The sequence below is a fragment of the Oncorhynchus masou genome, chromosome 26 (genome assembly GCF_036934945.1).
Source record: "Oncorhynchus masou masou isolate Uvic2021 chromosome 26, UVic_Omas_1.1, whole genome shotgun sequence".
NCBI lineage: Eukaryota > Metazoa > Chordata > Actinopteri > Salmoniformes > Salmonidae > Oncorhynchus > Oncorhynchus masou.
The window spans coordinates 18,320,100-18,333,994 of NC_088237.1; positions in this window are offsets into that span (position 1 = coordinate 18,320,100).

Here is a 13,895-nt window from a genome sequence, read left to right on the forward strand (position 1 = left end):
TGAGTCAGATTATATTAACATGACAACAAAGATTTACATGAAATCATCCCTTTAGTGCTCGAACCATGCTGTATAGTCATGCATCGTTCCATACCATAGGTCTAGGAGGAATGATATCCAATTTTCCATTGTGAGCACTTATGTCCAATGGCGCAAACATGTGGCAAACATGCCTGTGGACAAAACAGGATGTGTGCCTCTGTAGAAAATGTCTAGAAAGTCTTTATTGTGAAGTAAAGCACTGTGCCTCAGGGAACCTGACAACCACGATGGATCCACCAAATCTCCAGTTAGCTGTCACTGCTGAGAAGGTCAATATTAGTCCATGACAGAGGTTGATCCTGACATATTGTACATCCCTGTCTCGGTCCGAGATGATTTCAGTTCTGCCTATACGGTGGACCACTGGAGAACGTTCTTCAAAATAATTGGTCTCTAAGGTTTTTTCAAAAATATATCACCCTGGTAAATTTGATGCTATCTCCAGGTTTTCGAGACAAAATTAGTTAGATATTCGCTGTTTAGTTGAATTTGCATTTCAAAGACATGAAAACAGGCATGCAACCCCCTAACACCCAGGTCAGCATTGTTAAGGGTGATCAGCAGTGTTAAGGGATGTCAAGGAAAACAATGTAGAGTTAATAACATGTAACTGATTTCTAATTTGCAAGAGGACCTACAATAGGCCTAGCTGATACATTTCCTGTGAATCACAAGGTGACACATCAGGAATGTGTTATCAATTACAATACATCAGTAAATGGAAAGGGACAAAATAACCATGCATAACTCTTTTCACAGCTTCGGTTCCCTGTGTAGGTGGAATACAAAGAAGATGCAGGGAGCTTGGTGAATTGGTGGCAGGGGAAAAGACAAAAGGCCTTACCACCTCTGGAAAGCAAGGGGGAGAGGGGGTGAACTCCACAGTGACAGCACCTATAGGGTTCCCTGTGGAGTGCTGATTATGCACCCTACCAACCCCCTCCTATCTTCCTACCTCCCCTATCCCTCCCTCCATCCTGTGCTTTTGTGTGTAGGTCGACCATGCAAGGCTGGTGTTGTATATTCAGGGGCAGCATGGGACACCTCAGTAGCAACTGCTCTACTCGTTGTGTGAGGTACAAGGAACTTTAGCAAATGGGAAATACATTGAAGTTCGTCCGTAGAAGGACATTTTGTTTTTGTGTGTATGTGTGCCTGCCAGTTTCTGTGTGTGTACTGTGAAAGCATGGAAAGGCCCTGGTCAGAGGGCTTGGTAGAATACAGCTGCTGGTTGTCTCCTCTCTCCCCCTACCATGTTACAGGGGGAGGCGGTGAGGTAAGAATGGGGGAAGGTGGGAAGCCCTCCATATCTCCATTCCACATATCAACACTATACTACCCCCAGCTGCAGCTTCTCAAAACACCAAAGGTCTTTTACACAGGTACCTTTGTGGAAACAACATGACAGCAGAAGCAAACACTAAGGTGTTGAGAGAACCACTTCCTATGGTGGTCTTATCAGTCACTGGATCAAATGGTGTCGAAGCTTGAATTAGAAGTACAGTGCACTTAAGCAGTACTCTAGCAGGCTTGCATATTTTGAGTTGATACAGTAGATGGTACAGGATGAGAACATTTATCATGAGTAGGGTAGCACAGTTGCTTTAATACCAAGTACAGTTGTCAGCAACAATTGAACAGAAGATGACGCAGATAGACATGGCAGCTCTGCATCTAGCTCCCTAGGATTTTTTTTTGTGTGTGTGTTATATTTTTTACTTCACCCACAATAACATTTGCTAAATATGTGTATGCGACCAATACAATTTGATTTGATTGGGATCTTGATTTTCTTCCCGGTTAGTTGAAGCCCCAATGGGATGTTTCTAGTGACCTCTAGGGGCAGAAGTTAGAGATTAATTGACATTACAGAGACTTGAAAGCCTTGGGACAGTCATACGCAACCATGAAATCAACCAAGAGCAATATCATCTAACACTGCAATCTGAAATACTGAAGAATGAACTGATTAGTAGATTGAAAGATAGAATAGATTGGGTAAGTAAAAAGAGAAGTTACCTACAGTCAATATGAAGCACAGCCATTAGGAATGTTCTTCAGGCATATGTGCTTAGCACAGAAAGTACTGTGGTTCAGCAATCAATTTCCTAAAAAGTAGCACAGAACAACTTGCAAAAACATATTGGTTTGGAAACCTCAAGACAGAAAAACTACAAGAGAAGAGTATGAATATGGATATATATTATGATTTCTACGGGCCAAAACCAATATAAATACAACCAATGCAATAAAACTCACATATTACATGTTGACCTTCTCACAAATCCTGCCCCTTTAATAATAAGTCTTCAGTTAACACAGAACCCAAGTTGGTAACTTACTATGATGTACTCTTGTACATTTGTTATTACATGGTTATTACTAGTAACAACATTGTATTCGAGCATTTACTACACATCAAGCTGTCCCTTCATGTGCTGGGCAACACACATATTCATTGACAATATTGCCACCTGGTGGTGATCAGTTGGCGTCAGTCATACAAAGAACAGTGCCCATGGCAACAGTGCCCATGGTGATACATACTATTATATAGATTAGCCAATATTGATTATTTAAATAATTCAATTCAGTGTGCCTTTAGTCTATTTTCACTCGCTCTTTGAATATACACTGAACAAAAATATAAACGCAACATGTAAAAAGTATTCATACCACATTTATTGAGGTGAAATAAAAGATCACAGAAATGTTCCATAAGCACAACAGTTTATTTCTCTCAAGTTTTGAGGGAGCGTGCACCTGGCATGCTGACAGAGGGGTTATGGCATGGGCAGGCATAAGCTACGGACAACAAACACAATTGCATTTTATCGATGGCAATTTAAATGCACAGAGATACCGTGACAAGATCTTGAAGCCCATTGTCGTGCCATTCATTCGCCACCATCAACTCATGTTTCAGCATGATAACGCACGGCCCCATGTTGCAAGGATCTGTACACAATTACTGGAAGCTGAAAATGTCACCCACTGACATGTCACTCACTGAGCATGTTTGGGATGCTCTGGATTGCCGTGTACGACAGCGTGTTCCAGATCCAGACAATATACAGCAACTTCGCACAGCCATGGAAGAGGAGTGGGGCAACATTTCACAGGCCACAATCAACAATCAATAGCAATCACAATAAATAGCCTGATCAACTCTATGCAAAGAAGATGTGTTGTGCTGCATGAGGCAAATGGTGGTCACACCAGATACTCACTGGTTTTCTGATCCACACCCCTACTTTTTTTAAGGTATCTGTCATATCTGTATTCCCAGTCATGTGAAATCCATAGGTCAGGGACTAATGCATTTACTTCATTTTTAAACTGTAACTCAGTAATATCTTTGAAATTGTTGCATGTTGCGTTTACATGTTTGTTCAGTGAATTTCAATTTCTGTTTATTTTCTGATTACATGCACCATGGCGACTAGTTTACTGTATATTATGATGGTGTTTTCCCATCAAAGAAGGTGCTTATCTTGAACGTTTTATGGTATTTTTCTCTCTTGGTCCAGTTTAAAATACACACAGTACTTTGTTCTAACTATACATACTACAGCAGTGAAAAGCTCATTTATTTTTCTTGGCTTTCACTTGAAACTTCACCTATACTTCATAGAAAACACACACTAGTTGGATGTTTTTGTTTGGCTTTTGGGAGCGCCAAGCTTCTTTAAATTCTACTCCCATGTTTGGGTGGGGAATTCTTTCCGAACATGGAAAAGGGGACTGAGGTTTTCAAAGCATGTTCATATGGAGAGAGATGATAGCTTATTGTTTTGTCCATTATTTGAAGCAGGTAGGGGGCATCTTCTGAAGAAGTGTATATCACATATGGATCACATGCTTTCATATAAACTATTGAGCAACAGTTACTAACTAGGTATGAAGGATCGGGAGACAGGCGCAGGAATGCGTAACAGGGTTTCTTATTAAGCCCCAAATTACGGTGTGACGTGTAAAGGCACAGGGACAAAGACCAAACAAACACATACACAAAACACAGGGTTGAAACCCAAACATAAAAGCGAGGAGTAACTCAAATAAATACACACGCACACAATGATTATCACACGGGACGAGACCTGTAATCATCTGCACAATCCACAAGGACACGAATGCTCAAAACACACAGCACAGGTACTCACACGAACCAGCGAACATTGCAACAATAATCAGACAGACTACAGAAACCAAAGGGCACACTTATACAAGTACTAATCAGTGGGAATAGGGGCCAGGTGTGCGCAATGAAAGTTCCAGAGGGATCCCTGACACTAGGCTGCTTCAGTTAATCAACAAAATGTTGATGAATTTATTGAGTAACTACAGTACGTGATATACTGATTATCCATGACTTATTTCTTGCAGCTGTTAATAAATACACCATATATACAAAAGTATGTGGACACTCCTTCAAATGAATGCAAGCGGCTATTTCAGCCACACCCGTTGCTGACAGGTATATCAAATTGAGCAGAGAGCCTTGCACTCTCCATAGACAAAACATTGCCAGTAGAATGGCCTTACTGAAGTGCTCTGTTATTTTCAATGCGGCACCATCCAAGGATGCCACATTTCAAAAAGTCAGTTTGTCAAATTTCTGCCCTGCTAGAGCTGCCCCGGGTCAACTGTAAGTGCTATTATTGTGAAATGGAAACGTCTATGAGCAACAACAGCTCAGCCTTGAAGTGGTAGGCCACACAAGCTCACAGAACGGGACCGCCGAGTGCTGAAGCGCGTATCGCATAAAAATCATCTGCCTCTGGAAGCAAACTGCCTCTGGAAGCAACGTCAGCACAAGAACTGTTCGTCGGGAGCATCATGAAATGGGTTTCCATGGCCGAGCAGCCACACACAAGCCTAAGATCACCATGTCCAATGCCAAGCGCCGGCTGGAGTGGTGTAAAGCTAGCCGCCATTGGACTCTGGAGCAGTAGAAACGCGTTGTCTGGGGTGATGAATCATGCTTCACCATCTGACAGTTCTACGGACCAATCTGGATTTGGCAGATGCCAGGAGAACTTTACCTTCTACCAATGCATAGTGTCAACTGTAAAGTTTGTAAAGTTTCTAGACAATTCTGTTCTTCTAACTTTATGGCAACAGTTTAGGGAGGGCCCTTTCCTGTTTCAGCATGACAATGCCCCTGTGCACAAAGTGAAGTCCCAAACACCTTTGGGAGGAATTGGTACGCCGACTGCAAGCCAGGCCTAATCGCCTAACGTCAGTGCCCGACCTCACTAACGCTCTTGTGGCTAAATGGATGCAAGTCTCCGCAACAATGTTCCAACATCAAGTGGAACGCCTTCCCAGAAGAGTGGAGGCTGTTATAGTAGCAAACTCCAAAAGTGATGTGTGATGGGCTGTCGCGAAAGACAATATGGATGACTGAAAATAATAATTATGTAACAATATTGATTATAGAAACATTGGGTCTAATACAAGACAAGGTGTGCAAATCTTTGTTTTATAATACATTGAAACACATTTAAACTGCTGTGAAGAAACAATGTTTTGTGGTATTTACAATCTTTCATGAAATTGGGAACCAAACTAATAATTGCTGGCTGGCTTATGGCACTCGAGAGACTGGTTTCAGTTCAAGATACAGAATAAGAAAATATATCTGTGACAAAGAAGAATGATTTCACATAGATTTGTATCACTGACTGCAATGTTTCCTGCCTGTTCGTACTCCTCTCAATTTTACCACTGTCTATGTAGCCTAACGTATAGCTCCAGTGATGATGGAAGCAATGCACTCAATGAATTTAATCCATCCTGCCATGACACTGGTGCTACAGAGAGCAAATATCAATCACCTTAAGATGCCAGGCTATTTATATCACCCACCACCACCAACTGTAACTCTCTCTCTCCCCACACACAGTGACACCTGGGCCTGTGCAGGCAGCATCTCTGTGTCACTGACATGTCATGCACCAGTAGCTCTCTATTCCAGTGAATACATTACTCCGTTTGTGTGATATTTCTGTAAAAACCAGCCTGGTTATTACTAGAATAAACTAGAGTTCGTTGCCTTCAGAAATGTTTCCTGCTCAGAGAGAATTAACTCATGCATAAGCCTACAGGCTAAGCATAGTGTGTGGAATGTTTTTATGTCTAATATAATAGTGGGAACAAAGACAATACATTTTGGTTGGATGGACATTTGAGAGTGATTATGAGGCCTAAGGGGATTCCCCAAGTCAGAGACAGAAAGAAAGATCATTGATAGATTCTGGATAAGCCTAAAGGGTCTATCAGAGTACCAAGCGTGTACGCATACACATAGCACTGTTCTAGAATATTGGGACCATTGGATTTCATATTTTTCTAATTCTCAGCGCAGCTCAAGCAATTTCTCCAACTGTCAACAGATTCAAATGAATTTGGGATGTGCACCAGAAACATGTTGGTTGGGAATTGTAGGGAGGTGCTCGTCCGTCTGTGTGTCCCCTGGGGATGGTGCTCTCAGAGTCGCTTAACTATGTCACAAGGGGACGCCGGACTATCGCTTCTCAGGATGGAGGAATAAAATGTACTTTTATGTCCATGTGCACAGTGTAAAATTTGTGTTTGGATTAATGTAGGCCTAATTACAGTTTGAGACAGACACTGTGTGAGGCAAACATAATCGGCCTCCCGGGTGACGCAGTGGATAAGGGCGCTGTACTGCAGCGCCAGCTGTGCCATCAGAGACTCTGGGTTGGCGCCCAGGCTCTGTCGTAACTGGCCGCGACCGGGAGGTCCATGGAGGCGATGCACAATTGGCCTAGCGTCGTCCAAGTTAGGGAGGGCATGGTTGGTAGGGATGTCCTTGTCTCATCGCGCACCAGCGACTCCTGTGGCGGGATGGGTGCAGTGTGCGCTAACCAAGGTTGCCAGGTACACGGTGTTTCCTCCGGCACATTGGTGCGGCTGGCTTCCGGGTTGGATGTGCGCTGTGTTAAGAAGCAGTGCGGCTGGTTGGGTTGTGTATCGGAGGACGCATGACTTTCAACCTTCGTCTCTCCCGAGCCTGTACGGGAGTTGTAGCGATGAGACAAGATAGTAGCTACTCCAACAATTGGATACCACGAAATTGGGGAGAAAAAGGGGTAAAAAAATTAAGAAATAAAATAACATAATCTGTTTGGTTATGTTGCTTTTAGTAGGTTATTCAAATTAGTATGATTAGGTGTTTTGTCATTATCTGCACATGCACAGTGGTGTAGTGGTGCCTGGAGAAGTGGGTATATAGCTGGCTAACTGTGTGCAAATTGTTTTGACTCTCTGCAATTGTTTGCTAATGGCAATGGCAGCCCATGAGGAGATTAGCATGGCGACTACTTCGACTTCCACAGCCAAGCCAGCTCACCATCGCCCGGCCCAACCTCGTCATGGTGAGCATGTCATCACGAGTCCATGACATGCGAGTGTTCCCCACTACAGTGATCAATGGAAAGTGTAGTGTTTCTCGTGGAAGTGGTATGGACAGTTTTATTTGCAGTTTGAAAGGGGATGCTGTTTTCTGTCAAATGTGTCGACATTTCCCAGAGGCCACTATGGAAGGCTAATTTGTTTGAGACAGATAAAAGGATTGGAAGTACCTTATCAAGGCATGCTTCAAGCACCAGGCTAGCCAACCCCACTCTTTTGTACTGGATCAATTTGAAGGCTACAGTGCAAATCATCACAATCAAACCAGGAGTAAATCAACTTTTAAATCAACTTAACCGCGAGGCCATGGACTATTCATTTGTAGAAAGGAATTGTGATCATGCCAAAGTAAACAGGACATAGCACTATGTGGACACAAGGAGAGTGAAGAAGCCCTTAATTAATAAGGGCAGCAACTTTTGAAATGAAAGAAAATATATATCTAAATATGATCAAAAAATTATAAATCGTCTGACTGAGCTGCAGACCCGGTTCCAGGAGGATAAATATGAAGTAATGAGAGCAGCAACTGCCTGTTTGCCAGGGTCTAGGACTTTTGCACTGAAAGAATCACTGTTGGCTCCATGTAATCACTATTATATATCCTCTGTTGAGGATGCTGAATTAAAGGTGTATATTCAGCAACTGCGTCAGAATGTAGAGGGAGGTCAGGAATTCCCAACCAAAGTTATGGACAGCTGCAGCCCTGACATTTTCCCTAGCATCAATAGACTACTATAGTATTATATATAGTATATACTGTATACAGTGCAATGAGAACGTCTTCATACCCCTTGACTTATTCCACATGTAGAGTTACAGGCTGAATTCAAAATTGATTCAATATTTATTTTTCACCCATCTACACACTATTCCCCGGAATGACAATTTGAAAACATGTTTTCAGAAATGTTTGCAAGTTTATTGAAAATGAAATACAGAAATATCAAATTTACATAAGTATTCACACCCCTGAGTCAACATTTTATTGAAGCACCTTTGGAAGTGATTACAGCTGTGAGTCTCTAAGAGCTTTCCACACCTGGATTGTGCAATATTTCCTTTATTATTTTCAAAATTCTTCAAGCTCTGTAAAAGTAACTACAATGTTGCTAATCCATCCTCAGTTTTCTCCTAATACAGCCATTAAATTCTGTAACTGTTCTAAAGTCCCCATTGGCTAGGGTTGAATATTTTCCCGGTATTTTACAAATGTTCCATGCCGAGAATAAATCACAAGTCATTCAAAAGCATTATAATGCATATACATGTCTAGATTTGAGAGCTTTGATCAGCATGAAAATTCAAACCTGATGCTACCTTAGCCTGATGAGCCCCATATTAAATACATTTCCTGAGCCCTACGTTAACAACATTTAATAAACCCAAGCCCAAAAAAATCCCAAATGATTGTATCAGGAATCAAGGTAAGACCTAGATGCAGACCGTGTCGAAGTAACAATGTTTATTACAGCAATAGGGGCAAAGGTACAGGACAGCAGGCAGGCTCAAGGTCAGGTCAGGCTGAGGTTGGTAATCAAGAGGTGGGGCAAAGGAACAGGGCGGCAGGCAGGTTCAGGGTCAGGAGCAGGCAGAGTGGTCAGGCAGATGGGCAGGCTCGGGGTCAGGACAGGCAAGGATCAAAACCAGGAGGATGAGAAAAGAGAGACTGGGGAAAAGCAGGAGCTGATACAAAAAACACTGGTTGACTTGACAAAACAGGAAACCAAGGGCTGTGAGACATGGGTTTAACTCAGGACACATGAAAGGTGTGGTGTATACAAAGGGTAAGGGGCAACAGACGACGAACAGCAGAGGGACTAATAATTTTACAGATGGGAGAGCTTGCGGGTTTCCACCCGGAGCGGCAGATCCCGGGTGAATAGCCATACCTTCTGCCAGAGACGATACCGGGTACGACGACAGTGGCGGACAAACATCTGGAAAGAAGGTACGCTGACCTCTTCCTCCTACTAGGAGATGAGCGGGGGCTAATACCCCAGAGAACATTCAAAAGGTGATAGACCCATGGCAGTAGGGAAGGGTGTTGCATGCATATTCCACCCACACAAGCTGCTGGCTCCAGGTGGTGGGGTTGGCAGAGACCAGGCAGCGCAGAGTTGTCTCAAGATCCTGGTTGGCTCGCTCTGACTGGCCATTGGACTGGGGGTGGAACCCAGAGGACAGCCTGGCCAACGACCCAATGAGGGTGCAAAACGCCTTCCAGAACCGGGACGAGAACTGAGGGCCCCGGTTGGAGACCACGTCCACGGGCAGTCCATGGATCCGGAAGACGTGCTGCACCATGAGCTGGAATTTCTCCTTGGCCGAGGGTAGTTTGGGGAGAGGAACGAAGTGGGCGGCCTTGGAAAACCGGCCGACCACCGTCAAGATGGCAGTGTTGCCCTCAGATGGGGGGAGACCCGTAATGAAATCCAGGGATATGTTGGACCAGGGACGGTGAGGGACAGGCAGAGGTTGCAGAAGGCGAGCCGGAGCTTGCCGAGGAGTCTTGTTCTGAGCATACACTGTGTAAGCGGAGACGGATGTGGAGACGTCAGGAACCATGGTTGGCCACCAAAAGCGTTGTCGCACAAACACCAGGGTCCAGCGGGAACCCGGGTGGCAGGCCAGTCTGGAGGAGTGGGCCAACTCCAGGACCGCGGAGTGGACCGCGTCAGGCAAGAACATCCGATTATCAGGACCCCCCCGGGGTTTGGCTGAGAACGCTGTGCCTCCCTGACTAGTTTCCCTAGACCCCATCTGAGTGCAGTTGCCAGGCACGAGGTGGGAAGGATGGTGTCGGGCTCCAGGGCAATAACCGTGGGACTATAATGGTGAGAGTGCATCCGGCTTGACATTATTGGATCCCGGCCGATATGAGAGGGAAAAGAACAGCAGGGCCCATCTAGCTTGCCTGGAGTTGAGGCGTTTGGCGGTGCGGAGATACTCAAGATTTTTGTGGTCGGTCCATACGATGAACAGATGTTCTGTCCCTTCCAGCCAATGCCTCCATTCCTCCATCTCCATCTTCACTGCGAGAAACTCACGATTTCCAACATCGTCGTTTCTCTCCGTGGCATTGACACGAAGAAGGCGCAGGGATGTAGCTTCAGGTCTAGGGCAGAACACTGGGACAGGACCGCCTCCAATCCTACATCTGACACATCGGCCTCCACCACAAACTGACGGGGAGGGTCAGGATGAACCAGGATGGGAGCAGTGGTGAAGTGGTGTTTGAGGTCCTGGAATGCACGGTCAGCAGCAGGGGACCACGTGAACGGAACCTTGGATGAAGTGAGTGCTGACAGGGGGGAAGCCAGGGTGCTGTAACCCGAGATGAAGCGGCGATAGGAGTTGGTGAACACCAGGAAACATTGCAGCAGCATCCTGGACGAAGGCTGAGGCCAATCCACCACCACTCTCACCTTCCTAGGATCCATCTGGACACTCCCAGCCAAGATGATGTACCCCAGAAAGGGGATGGTGGAGCGATGGAACTCACAATTCTCTGCCTTAATAAACAGATGGTTCTCCAGTAGGTGTTGCAGAACCTGTCGGACATGGAGCACATGTTCTTGGGTAGAGCGGGAGAAGACGAGGATGTCATCAATGTAGACGAAGACTAATCTGTTCAACATGTCGCAGAGAACATAATTTACCAGAGCCTGGAACACAGCTGGGGCGTTGGTCAGGCCAAATGGCATCATAGTGGTTTTGCACTCATCCTCCTCCCGCATCTGCACCAGATGGTAGGCATTCCATAGATCCAGCTTGGCAGCTCAAAGGCCGAGGAGATGAGTGGTAGCGGGTAGCGGTTCTTCGCTGTTATGTAATTGAGTCCCTGGTAGTCGATGTACAAGCGCAGGATGCTGTCCTTCTTCTCCACAAAGAAGAACCCCTGCGCTGGCAAAAGAGGACAAAGGACGTATTAAATCCTGCAGCTAGGGAGTCCATAGCCTTGGTCTCCGGTCCCGACAATGAGCACAGTCATCCCCGGAGCGGAGTGGTGCTAGGGAGAAGGTCAATCCTGCATTCATAAGGTCAGTGTGGCGGAAGCGAAGTGGCCTGGGCCTTGTTGAACACCTCTTGAAGGTCCTGGTACTTCACAGGAATGGCGGAGAGGTCCTGGGCACCTTCCAAGCACCCAGAAAGATTTCCGATGCAGGTTGCATTGACTTCAGACACTGGGTGTGGCGGTACGGACTCCAGCCCATGATGGCACCAGTAGACCAGTTGATGAGGGGATTGTGTCACTGGAGCCAGGAGAATCTCAATACCACAGGAATCTGAGTAGACTTGATGAGCAGGAATTGAATAGTCTCGCTGTGATTCCCTGACACCAGTAGGTTGATGGGAGTGGTAATATGAGTGACCTGGCCTATACAGCGCCCGTCCAGCGCTCTAAAATCCTTAGGAGTGGAGAGCGGCTGAGTGGGGCTGTTCAGCTTGGAAGCCAGGGTAGTGTCCAAAAAACTCTCATTGGGCCCCAGAGTCAATGAGGACCCGGAGAGATTTAGACTGGCCTCCCCACAGCAGAATGGCATTAAAAGGGTGCGAGCAAGGGAAGCAGGAAAGTTCTCCATATGGCCCATCAGAGGACTCACTCCTACCAGTGAGCCTGATCTCTTTAAAGGACAAGAGGACACAAAATGACCAAGCGTCCTGCAATACAGAGAACTCTTTGTGTAGATCCTGTATTGCCATTCCGCTGGTGAAAGCCCAGCTCTACCTAGTTGCGTAGGCTTGGGAAGCGGTGGCTCAGCCGTCTTCGGCAACCCTCGGGAAAGGTCGGGAAGCCTCAGGTGCTCACAGCAAAGGGATTGTTGGGGACTTCCGGGATGACTCGGAGGCAAGGTGGAATCCCTGGACGTGCAAGTGAAGTCAAATTTCCTCTCCCTCCCTAGTTCCCGTAGTCGACCATTGATTCAGATGGTCAAAGCGATGAGGGAATCGAGATCCGTAGGTAAATCTCGAGCAGCAAGCTCATCCTTGACCTCCTCCAAGACGCCGTGCAGGAACATATCGAACAGTGCATCCTGGTTCCATGCACTCTCCGCTGACAGCGTGCGGAAATCCACCTCTTAGTCAGCCACACTGCAGGAGTTCTGCCGAAGCTGGATTAGCTTCTCTCCCAGAGAACACGGTGTAAAAACCCTTCTTAACCTTTCCCACGAACCCCTCCAGACTAACGCATATGGCCGGCTGCTGTTCCTACACAGCAGTAGCCCAGGTGAGAGCCCTCCCGGACATCAGCGTGATGAGATAGGCTATCTTGGCGCAATCTGAGGGGAAGAAGGAGGGCTGAAGCTTGAAAATGAGGACACACTGAGCTAGAAAGCCCAACATGTGCTCGACTCTCCATTGAAGCGTTCCAGAGGGGGTAAACGTCAAGGGGTCTGAATACCTTCCGAATGCACTGTAATATATATATAAAATATATATTTTACATTGTTTGCAAACTGATATGTGACACGTATTAATGCCAAAATAACATGCAAAACATACAAGCCCCCCAAAAAATTGTTGCAAAAAAATGTGGGGGTCAAAACAGGTGAGGCTCACCTGCCCTGAATGACGGGTCACCACTGGCCGGGCAGGTGGCGTTGCGTGGGCGAGATCCTGAGGGCATTATCGTGCCATTCACTGCCATCACCTCATGTTTCAGCATGATAATGCACATCCCAATGTCACAAGAATTTATACACAATTCCTGTAAGTTGAAAATGTCCCAGTTCTTCCATGACCTGCATACTCACCAGAAATGTCACCCATTCAGCATGTTTGGGATGCTCTGGATTTACAGCATGTTCCAATTCCCGCCAATACTCAGCAACTTCACACAGCCATTGAAGAGGTGGGACAACATTCCATAGGCCACAATCAACAACCTGATCAACTCTATGCAAATGAAATGGGTGGTGCTGCATGAGGCAAATTATGGTCACACCAAATACTGACTGGTTTTCTGATCCACGACCCTACCTTTTTTTTTTAAAGGTAAATGTATCTGTGACCAACAGCTGTATATGTGTATACCCAGTCCATAGATTAGGGTCTAATGAACTCATTTTGATTGACTGATTTCCTTTTATGAACTGTAACTCAGTAAAACCTTTTAAATGGTTGCATGTTGGATTTATATTTTTGCTCTGTGTATGTATACAAAATGTGTATCACAAGTTGGACGCTGCACCTAACGCCTTTATGGGCGATTGGCGCTCTAGGATTCAATTGCTCTTCAAACAGGTAAACAAACTGGTCAAATTGGCCAACATAAGTGATGTGAAATTATATTTGCTACAATATTTTTGATGCATAGTTTGCTAGCATGAAACAAGCGTTTAGACAACTCCTTCATTACATGACTGTTTAAAAGAATCCCTGTGATAAATCGAATGACCCACTTCGAG